Consider the following 12,523-nt stretch of genomic DNA (forward strand, 5'->3'; position numbering starts at 1 on the left):
CAGTTTGGGCAATCGGAGTGAGACCTTGTATCAAAACAAACAAACAAACAAACACTTCTAGACCTAGAAAAAGATTTAAACAACTATACCTAATAGTGGGAGACTTCAACAGCCCATTGACAGCATTAGCCTGATCATTGAGGCAGAAAACTCACATAGAAATTCTGGACTTAAATTCGGCACATGATGAATTGGACCTAATAGACATCTGCAGACCACTCCATCCATCAACCACTGAACATATACTCTTCTCATCTACACATGGAAGATACTACAAGATCAACCATATGCTCAGCTACACAACATATCTCAATGAATTCAAAAAAATCAAAATCATACCAACCACACTCTCAGACCACAGTGGAATAAAAATAAAAATCAATACCATGAAGATCTCTCAAAACCACACAATTACATGGAAATTAAACAACTTACTCACGAATGACTTTTGGGTAAACAATGAAATTAAGGCAGAAATCAAAAAATTCTTTGAAATAAATGAAAACAGAGTAACAAAATCTCTGGGAAGCAGCAAATAAGTATAAACAGGCAAGTTTACAGCACTAAACACCTACCTCAAAAAATCAGAAAGATCTCAAATCAATCTATCACTACATCTAGAGGAACTAGAAACAAAGAACAAACTAACTACAAAGATAGCAGAAGAAAAGAAATAAAAACAAAGAAGAACTAAATCAAATTAAGACCAAAAAAACCATACAAAGGATCAATGAAAAAAAGTTGGTTTTCTAAGAGGAAAAACAAGACTGACAGACTGCAACCTAGATTAACAAAAGAAAAAAGAGAGAAAAGATCCAAATAAGCACAATCAGAAATGACAAAGGTGACAAGCAACCAATAGCACAGAAATACAAAAGTTCCTTAGGGACAATTATGAACACTCCTATTTACACAAACTAGAAAACCTAGAGTAAATGGATAAATTCCTGGAAACCTACAATCTCCCAAGATTCAATCAGGAAGAAATAGAAACCCTGAACAAACATCAATGTTGAATTTTGAAACTGAATCAATAATAAAAAAACCTGTCAACCAAAAAAATCCCTGGACCACATAGATTACAGCTGAATTCTATCAGATGTACAAAGAAAGGCTGGTATCAATCCTTCTGAAACTCTTCCAGAAATTGAGGAGGAACTCCCTGCAATTCATTCTAAGGATGCATCACCCTGATACCAAAACCTGGCAAAGACACAAAGAAAAAAGAAAACTATACAACCAATATCCCTGATGAACATGGACACAAAAATCCTCAATAAAATACTAGTAAACCAAATCCAGCAGCACATCAAAAACTTAATTCACCATGGTCAAGTAAGTTTCACTCCTGGGATGCGAGGTCGGTTCAACATACACAAATCAATAAATGTGAGTCACCACATAAACAGAATGTAAAATAAAAATCATATGATCATCTGAATAGACATGGAGAAAGCCTTCAATAAAATCCAGCATCCCTTCATGATAAAAACTCTGAACAAACTACACATCAAAGGAACATACCTCAAAACAATAAGAGCCATCTATGACAACCCCACAGCCAACATCATACTAAATGGGCAAAACATGGAAGCATTCCCCTTGAGAACTGGAATAAGAAAAGGATGCCAATTCTTAGCACTCCTATTCAACACAATACTAAAAGTCCTACTCAGAACAATAAGGCAACAGAAAGAAATAAAAGGCATTCAAATAGAAAAAGGAGAAAGCAAACAATATCTCTTCAGGGACAATATAGTTCTATACCTAGAAAACCTTAAAGATGCCACCAAAGGCTTCTGAACTGATAAACTATTTCAGTAAAGTTTCAGGATACAAAATCAACGGACAAAAATCGGTAGCATTTCTATACACCAATAACGTTCCAGCTGACAGCCAAGTCAAAAACATAATCCCATTTACAATGCCCACAAAAAAATGAAATAAAATACCTAGGAATACATCTAACCAAGGAGGTGAAGGATCTCTACAAGCAGAACCACAAAACACTGCTGAAAGAAATCAGAGACGACCCAAACATACAGAAAAACATTTCACATTAATGAAGTGGAAAAATCAACATCATTAAAATGGCCGTACTGCCAAAAGCAATCTACAGATTCAACACTATTCCTACCAACATCATTTTTGACAAAAGTAGAAAAAACTATTCTAAAATTTATATGGAAACAAAAAAGGGCCTGAATAGCCAAGGCAATCCTAAGTCAAAGGAACAAAGTCAGAGATAGCATATTACCCAACTTCAAACTATACTATAAGGCTACTGTAACCAAAAAATCATAGTACTGGTACCAAAACAGACACATAGACCAATGGAACTGAATAGAGAATCCAGAAATAAAGCTGCACACCTACAGCCACCTGATCTTCAACAAAATTGACAAAAGCAATAGGGAAAGGACTCCTTAATTCAATAAACGGTGCTAGAGTAGCTGGCTAGCCATATGCAAAAGAATGAAACTGGACCCCTACCTTTCAAAATTAACTCAAGATGGATTAAAGATTTGAACAGAAGATCTCAAACTGTAGGAATCCCAGATGAAAACACAGGAAACACCATTCTGGACATCAGCCTTGGGAAAGAATTTATTACTAACTCCTCAAAAGCAACTGCAACCAAAAAACTGACAAGTGGGACCTAATTAAATTAAAGAGCTGCTTTTGCATAGCAAAAGAAACTATCAACAGAGTAAACAACCTACAGAATAAGAGAAAATATTTGCAAACTATGCAGCTGACAAAGGTCTAATATCTAGAATCTATAAGAAACTTAATTCAAAAAGTAAAAACCAAATAACCCCATTTAAAAAACAGGCAAAAGGTATGAACAAACTTTTATCAAAAGAAGACATACAAGTGGCCAAACATATGAAAAATGCTCAACATCACTAATCATCAGAGAAATGCAAATCAAAACCACAACAATATACCATTTGTACCAGTCAGAATTACAATTATCAAAAAGTCAGGCCAGGCATAGTGGTTCACACCTGTAACCCCAGCACTTTGGGAAGCCAAGACAGGTGACTCACTTGAGCCCAGAAGTTTGAGACCAGCCTGGGCAACATGGTGAAACCCCATCTCTACTAAAAATACAAAAAATTAGCCGGGTGTGGTGGTGTGTGCCTATAGTTCCAGCTGCTCCGGAAGCTGAGGCAGGAGAACCACCTGAGCCCAGAAGTCAAGGATGCAGTGAGCTGTGATCGTGCTACTGCACTCCAGCCTGGGCGATGAAAATGAGACCCTGTCTCAAAAAAAAAAAAAAAAAAGTGTCAAAAAAACAACAGACACTGGGACAAAGCTGCAGAGAAAAGAGAATGCTTACACACTGTTCATGGGAATGTAAATTAGTTCAGCCATGTGGAAAGTAGTTGAGATTTCTCAAAGAACTAAAAACAGAACTACCATCCAACCCAGCAATCCCACTACTGGGTATATATCCAAAAGAAAATAAATAATTCTACCAAAAAGACACATGCACTTATATGTTCATCATAGCACTATACACAATAGCAAAGACATGGAATCAACTTAGGTGCCCATCAACAATGGACTGGATAAAGAAAATGTGGTAAATATACACAATGGAACACCACATAGCCATAGAAAAGGATGAACTCAAGTCCTGTGAAGCAACATGGATGTATCTGGAGGCCATTATCCTAAGTGAATGAATGCAAGAACAGAAAACTAAATATCCTATGTTCTCACTTATAAGTGGGAGCTAAACAATGGTGCTTGTGGACATAAAGATAACAACTGGAGACTACTAGAAAAGTGTGGGGCAAGGGAGAGGACTGAAAAACTATTGGGTGCTATGCTCAGTACCTGAGTCACAGGATCAACCATACCCCAAACCTCAGCATTATACAATATAGGTAACAAACCTACACATGTACCTACTGAATCTAAAATAAAAGTTGAAATTATTTAAAAACAAAAATAAGGACGGGTGCAGTGGCTCACACCTGTAATTCCAGCACTTTTGGGAGGCCAAGGCAGGCAAATCACTTGAGGTCGGGAGTTTGACACCAGCCTGGCCAACACAGTGAAATCCCATCTCTACTAAAAGTATAAAAATTAGCCAGGTGTGGTGGTGGGCACCTATAATCTGAGCTACTCGGGAAGCTGAGCCACAAGAATCACTTGCACTCGGGAGGTGGAGGTTGCAGTGAGCCGAGATCACACCACTGCACTCCAGCCTAGGTAACAGAGCGAGACTCCATCCCAAAAATAAAATAAAAGTAAATAAATAAAAGTAAATAAAAATAAAATAAATCCTTTCTTGTCATTTCAACAATGTCCACAGTATCTTTATCAGAAGTAGATTCCATGTCAAGAAACTACTTTCTTCGTTCATTCATAAGAAGCAACTCCTCATCCATTCAAGTTTGATCATGAGATCAAACTGTCACATCCTCAGGCTCTACTTCTAATTCTCTTGGTATTTTCACCACATCTGGAGTTACTTTCTCCACTGAATCTAAGCCATTCATGAGAACTGAAATCAACTTCACCCAAACTCCTATCAATGTTGATATTTTGACCTCCTCTCATGAGTCATAAATGTTCTTAATGACATCAAGAATGGCAAATCCCTTCCAAAAAGTTTCCAATTTACTTTGCTCAGAACCATCAGAAGAATCATTATCTTTGGTAGTTATAGGCTTACAAAATGGATTTCATAAAGAAGAAGACTGAAAAGTTGAAATTACTCCTTGATTCAGGGGTTGCAGAATGGACGTTGTGTTAGCAGGCATGAAAACATTATTAATCTCCTCGTACATCTCCATCCGAGCTCTTGGGTGCACCCAGGTGTACTGCTGTCAATGAGCAGTAATATTTTCTTTTTTTTTCTTTTCTTTTGAGACAGAGGCTCACTCTGTCACCCAGGCTGGAGTGCAGTGGCATGATCTTGGCTCACTGTAGCCTCAATCTCCTGGGCTCAAGCTATCCTCCCACCTCAGCCTCCCAAGTAGCTAGGACTACAGGCATGTACCACCATGCATGGTTAATTTTTGTATTATTTTGTAGAGACAGGGTTTCACCACATTGCCCAGGCTGGTCGTGAATTCCTGAGCTCAAGTGATTCACTTGCCTCAGCCTCCCAAAGTGCTGGGATTACAGGCATGCACCACCGCACCTGGCCAGCAGTAATATTTTCAAAGAAATCTTTTTTCTGAGCATTAGGTCTCAACAGTGGGTATTCAGTAAAACATGCTATAAACAGATGTGCTGTCATCCAGGCTTTGTTATTCCACTAGAGCACAAAGTAGATTTGGCATCTTTCTTAAGAGCCCTAGGATTTCTGAACTGATAATGAGCAATGGCTTCAACTTAAAGTCACCATCCTCATTAGTCCCAAACAAGAAAGTCTGTACTTTGAAGCTGTGAAGCCAGTCATTGACATCTTTTCTCTAGCTATGACAGTCCTAGGTAGCATCATCTTCCACTAGAAAGCTGTTTCATCTACATTGAAAATCTGTTGTTTACAGCAGCTACACTCATCAATTATCTTAGCTAGATCTCCTGATAACTTACTGCAGCTTCTATATCAGCAGTTGCTGCAAAGGGGTGGTTTCCTGGCCCTACTGAAGGGCAGACAGCTTTTACTTCTACTTGCCCATCAGAAACAGTGATCTTTTGCCTGGGGACAGAATGAAAAATATTCCTATCCTTCCCCCATCAGCAGACGGCTTTTCCTTCCTTCTCTCCCTCAGGACAAGTATATCATGTGCAAGGATTGGAAGACAATATTTTTAAACTCAATCCTCCCCAACTTGAGCTTAGATCAAGGCAATCAGAATCAAATCCCAGAAGCCTTTCTGGTATGTCATTATGCATCATTTGGAAAGGTACACACCAAAATTGAGAGAAAGTGAGATAACTGACTGCAAAAGAACACAACACAACTTTTCGAGGTGGTAGAAATGTTCTAAATCTTGATTTTGGGTGGCAGTTACAGGATTATATACATTTTGTCAAAACTCATCAAACTGCACACTTAGAGAATATGAACTTTATTATGTAAAAATATTAATGATCCTATCTTTTAAAACTTCAGCCGGTTTTTCTAACAGAAATTGACAAGCTGGCAATCTTAGAGTTTGTGTATTTTCTTCAATGCTGCTCAGAACTCTTAACAGTAGTATTTGTCCAGAGTTAGCATTTTCCAGGCAGATGCCACAGAACAACAATGATATAAGGGAGTTAAAGATATCAGCAAAAGAATAGTTGATGAAATACACCAAGCAGAGAAAGAAATTTTAAAAAAGGGAGGGGAACTAATGAGTAGGGAATAGGAACAAAGTAGAAAGATTTTGCAAACCATTAAAGAGCATATTCCTACAGAAAGTGAAGCCATCTTTTTAAAACATTGACAATTGTGCCTTAGAAATCAAAGATACTTCACCTTGCTGAGCGAGCACAAGTAGCTCAAGATAAACCCATCCACATGATACAGTGATAGAAGCAGCACTATTAACAAATCTCATTGACATTAAACCAAAAAAGGAATCTAATGGCTACATGATTCTCCAGGAGTTAAAAGTTTGCTTCAAAGTAGCTCATAATCTGGCTCACTTTAAATAAATAAGTCAAAGATCCCCAAATGAATCCAGTAAACATGAGAATTTTGTATGAATCCACACATCTCATTTTCTCAATATGTGGAACAATTGGAATGTTACTAATTTAACTTAGGCAAAAAGACCATCTGTGAAGCATTTGTCAAGTAAAAACACATGATTTATTCTGGTAAACAATTCATGTTTTATGTCATTCTGTCTTTATTTCCTCTCTTTCTGGTGTTTTAAATGAAAACTGATCTTTTCAGTTATCAATTAATTTTAAATAATTTTTATATTATCTACTTTTAAAATCCTTACAGTTAAAAAAAATCTCATAATTAAAAGTCAATATAAAATACACATAAAACACAATTTTCTATTTTCCTGACTTGGCAAACACAACATAACGTACATAGTTTCATCTGTCTTTAACATATTGTGAATCTTAACACCTCAGAATCTCATCATAAAGGTAATGTTTTTAATCAAAGGCCCCCCAAAAATGTTACTCTTGACTGAGTGCCTTTAGAGCATACACTCTTCTAGTTGCTTGGGAACTTTGTGGAGAAAAAGTTACCCACAAAGTACCTCTCCTGGAACTTGAGAGGAAGGATTTGTTATGTGCTTAGGCAGACATATTCTAGAATTATCTTTTAAAAATAAGCAAGTATCTCCTTGTGACGCTCATGCGTAAAAAAATTTTTTTAAAGTTAAAAAATTAAAATAAAATAAGCAAGTAGCAAACGCAATCTGGTTTTCCTATTGCTATGTTTTGGATATGTCCCCTCCAGAATTCAGGTGCTGAATCTAAATAGTCAATGCCATGTATTAAAAGGTGGGGTACTTTCAGAAGTTGAAGTTATAGTGAGCTATGATCACACCACCACACTCCAACCTAGGCAACAGAGCAAGACCCTTTAAAAAAAAAGTCCGTCCTTTAAGAGGTAATTATTAGATCATGAGGGCTCCTCATCTCGGAAATGGGATTAAGGCCCTAATATTTTTTGTTTGTTTATTTATTTAGTGTTCTATTGATTGATTGATTGGTTGGTTGGTTGATTGTGTGTTCTGTCACCCAGCCTGGAGTACAGTGGCATTGATCTCAGCTCACTGCAACCTCCGCCTCCCAGGTTCAAGCAGTTCTCTGCCTCAGCCTCCCAAGTAGCTGGGACTACAGGCGCCTGCCACCACGTCGGGTTAATTTTTTATTTATTTATTTTTTTTAGTAGAGACGGAGTTTCATCATGCTGGCCAGGCTGGTCTTGAACTACCCTCATGATCCGCCCGCTTTGGCCTCCCAAAGTGCTGGGATTAAAAGGACGTGAGCCACCGTACCCAGCCTGAGGCCCTAATAAAAGAGATTTCACCCTTGTCCTTTTACAATGTAAAGACACATCATTCCTCTCTACCAGAGTATATCGCAACGAGGCACTATCTTGGAGGCACAGAGCAGCCGTTATTGGACAACCAAGCCTGCTGGTAGCTTAATCTTGGACTTCTCAGCCTCTAGAAATGTGAGAAAATAAATTTCTTTTTTTTTTTTTTTTTGAGACGGAGTTTCGCTCTTGTCTCCCAGGCTAGAGTGCAATGGCACAATCTCAGCTCACTACAACCTCCACCTCCCGGGTTCAAGCAATTATCCTGCCTCAGCCACCTGTAACTGGGATTACAGGTGCCCGCCACCACACTCGGCTAATTTTTGTATTTTAGTAGAGAAGGGATTTCACCATATTGGCCAGGCTGGTCTCAAACTCCTTACCTCAGGTGATCCCCCCGGTCTGGGCCTCCCAAAGTGCTGGGATGACCGGCATGAGCCACCGCGACTGGCCAAATTTCTCTTCTTTATAAATTACCCAGTCTATGATATTTTGTTATAGCAGCACAGACTTAAGACATCAATCATTTGCCTATCTCATTAAGTAGGGAAGAGTATAATCTCCTATTATACTGGCAATGGAAATATACTGAATAAAAAATAAAAAGCAATCTTTTTAAACATTAGGATAGGTCTTTTATTTTTATTTTTTTCAGTGACAGCCAAATTCTCTAGCACTTCAAAACAGTAAGCTTGTTTTATCTCACTTTTGTTGTTTCCTGTTCAATGTAAGAATTTCCAGCCGGGCAGAGTCGTTCATACCTGCAATTCCAGCACTTTCGGATGCCAAGGTGAAAGGACTGATTGAGGCCAGGAATTCAAAACTAGCCTGGGCAAAGGTTAGTTTGATCCTATAGCAAGATCCTATCTCTACAAAACATTTTAAAATTAGCCAGGCATAGTAATGGGTGCCTGCAGTCCTAGCTACTGTGGCGGCTGAGGCAGGAGAATCCCTTGAGCCCAGGAATTTGAGGTTACAAGTGAGCTATGACTGTGCCACTGCATTCCAGCCTGGACTACACAGCAAGACCCTGTCTCTTAAATAAATAAAAAAGAAAAAAAGAATTCTATCAATAATTTTTCCTAGCTCTCAATACAAAGTTTTCTAAATCTTGAAGGGAGGAGGAGATTCTGTATAGACTAGTATCCATTTTCTCCAAATTCTTCCTAATATTTTATAATTTCAAGAATAAGTTACATTTCAAATTATACCACAGATAATGCTAATATGGTAATAAATTCTTTAATATTCTTATCATTTAGAGATGCATGCTAAAAGTTAAGAATATATCTGAGATTGCTTCAAAATAATAAAGGGTACAGTATATGTAGGGGAATATATTATGTAAGATTAGCCAGGAATTAGTAATTGTTGAAACTGGGTGATGAATACATAGAGGTTCACTTTCTCTACTTTGCTAAACTATGTTTAAAGTTCTCCATAATAAGATTTTTAAAGCGTAAACAATAGGAATTAAATCTAATTAAAGTGTTCTTAGAAATAGAGACAAAAAAGGGTATTCATTGTAAATTATTTAAAACAAAATTTAGAAGGAAATTAAATGTCTAAACATAAAATATTAATTAGTTATGGAAGATTCATTCCATAAGATACCAAGTAGCCACTAAGAATCATGTTGTAGAAAACTCACTGATATAAAAAGAGTTCATGATATATTTCTAAGAGAACAAAAGGCAGGTTACAAAATAATATGTACAGAATTGAACCGTTTTCATTTTTTAATTGTGGGCATCTGTGTGTGTGTGTGTGTGTGTGTGCACATGTGTGTACCTGTATCAAAATATGACAGACTTTGTTTCATTCACTGCTTTATCCTCAGCACAAAAAAAAAAAAAAAAAAAAAAAAAAAAACGGTATCTGGGACATAATAGGAACAACAAATGTTCCATGTAAAGGTTTTAGAATTCCAGACAACAGGGTTTCACTTGAGGTATGATTCTCCTCTATGCTTTTGTTTCATAAGGTTTCTCAAATAAACATTCATTTTTTTCTGTACTTGGGAGAAAACCTTTAAAATTGTATCTCACATAACAAAATTAAAATCGATTTGCGTGATTCAATAATTATTTCATGAAATGCATTCAATAAAATCATTTTACACACTGAAAAAAGAAAAGACCTCTTCTATACTTTAAATGAGTAAATTAGCCACAGCAATCAGAAACAGTAAAAACAATAACCTGTTAATCAGGCTTATCCTTGTGAGTGAACTCTGCAACTGCTTAGCAACAACATAGCCTTACTATCTTTAGGAAAGTAATACTTCTAAAATGAATCTTTAAATGGGTATAAAAATTATAAAATCAGTTTTAAAAAATTAGCCCACTATATTCATTCAATATACACTTACTGAATTTGTAGACAATAAGTTACCTGCTAGGGTAATCAAAAAAAAATTAAGTTATAGCCCTTGATAACCAAGAGGGTCCCAATCCAGTGGGAAACATAGATGAATAAAAACTAAATGAAACATAATAATAAAGGTAGCTGACATTTATTAGGCTGTTTTTTGGCATTGTGCTGACACTTAACAAGCATTTTTTTTTTTTGAGACAGTCTTACTCTGTTGCCCAGGCTGGAGTGCAGTGGCACAATCTCAAATCACTGCAACATCTGCCTCCAGGTTCAAGCAATCCTCCCACCTCAGCCCCGCAGGTAGCTGGGATTACAGGTGTGCGCCACCACGCCTGGCTAATTTTTGTATTTTTAGTAGAGATGAGGTTTCAACATGTTAGTCAGGCTGGTCTCAAACTCCTGACCTCAAGTGATCCTCCCACCTCAGCCTCCCAAAGTGCTGGGATTACGTGTGTGAGCCACCACACCTGGCCAAACAAGCATTTTCTTATTTAATCTCTATAATGGTAGTTACTATAATATTCTCAGTTTTTAGATAAGAAAATGTTAAGACTTAAATGACTTCCTCAGTTACTTAGATAATAAATGACAAAACAGAATCAAACCAAATACAACCTGTCCCAGATGATATGGTGTCTCTCATTGTTAGGATGCTAGTAAACACCAAAGTGGACTCTATCGTTTCCATCAGTTACTATCAAGTATAACACAACAGTCACCTTTAAGGTAGATATTCTTTTGTAAGTATTACCAGGAATTTCTTATCTTCAACTCAACCAGTTTATCTCTACTTTGAAACGCACTATTACAATCACCAAACTAGGAGCCTCTAGAGCATAGAATTCTGTCGTTTCTCTTCTCCCAGTGCTATACAATATATGTACTCAAGAGATATTAAACAGATGAACTTTTAGCTTGTTTTATGCTTCCTAAATTCCAAATCACTACACCATATTACATAATAGTTGGTCTAAGTCAATAGCAATTTCATTTATGTCATTAGGAAAATGTGGTATGAGAGAACCAGAGGAATAAAATTCTGAAGTGCTAAATTATGGTGGTTATGGTAATGGCAGAACACTGCTGACCATATAAGATAAATCAACATATTCTTCCTCCAGGGACTTCTTCCTAATCTTCTAAATGTCCTATAGGCCAAATTTCATATTACATACGCAAACTGGAAATCTGCAAAACTAGGAGGTAGTTTTGTTTCTTGCAAAAATCTGGTGATAAAGATCTGAGCTAAAAATAGTGAGAATGATAGGAAAGAATTTAAGAGATATTTCAAAAGAAAAATCATTTCTCACTACATGCAAGACAAAAATCATAACTAACTGTAGAACCTAAGACCTTCTCAGTCATCTCATTTCTGTTTCCTACAGCCTAGCCAGAGTGAACTACTCCTTAAAGGTCCTGAATACTCACATAACACTTTAAAACTCCCATAATAACTGTAATGTAAAAAGCAGATATTGTGCAGTCACTTGTATGTTACACAAGAAATAAACAGTATAACATAGGATGGGAAAGGCATTCAAATTTTGTGTTGGAAAATGAATGAAGATAATGCAGAAGACCTTCATACCTGATTTGAGAAGGGACTAGCAGCTATCTCTTTGTGATGAGATAATACAGGCCCTACCTCTATATCACCATTTTCTCTTACAACATGATCTTCCCCTTCTCTCTGCCTGTCAAAATTAACCACTTCCTTAAGGACACAATCAAAATTCTTACCTTAGAAGTTTACAGAAATAACCTCCTAGCCTCTACCACTGTCCCCACCCATCCACACAAGCATACACACATACACAAAGAACTAGTCCCACTGTCTACTATAGTCCCACAGCACTTGGCACCTGCCTCTATTATAGTACTTAGTACAGTGAGTCAATATTCCTTTCATTATCATGTACTATATGAAAATATCACTAGAGCTAGAATACAGATTCCACAAAGGTATGGATCATGTCTTATTAGCCTATTTCCATTAAACACCTAACACAGAATCTCACACACTACTGTTTAAATAACTTACATCTAATATAAAATTTGCTAACTCCTGGAGAGCTAACAGAACTTCAAAATGCCTGTAACTTAAACAGTGTCTTTAGGAGAAAAGAAAAATATCTTCCTATATAAACGCTTACGGCTAACCATGACCTACTTCAACTTAAA

At 36.9% G+C, this 12,523-nt stretch overlaps 1 protein-coding gene across 2 annotated transcripts in view; it reads right to left on the minus strand.

Annotated features, from left to right (window-relative positions):
* STK3 (serine/threonine kinase 3) overlaps positions 1-12,523 on the minus strand; it is a 351,314-nt gene that overhangs the window by 318,541 nt on the left and 20,250 nt on the right. The window lies entirely within an intron of this gene.

This window comes from Aotus nancymaae, unplaced genomic scaffold (genome assembly GCF_030222135.1).
Source record: "Aotus nancymaae isolate 86718 unplaced genomic scaffold, 86718_ANA_hifiasm-v0.15.2.pri h1tg000036l, whole genome shotgun sequence".
NCBI lineage: Eukaryota > Metazoa > Chordata > Mammalia > Primates > Aotidae > Aotus > Aotus nancymaae.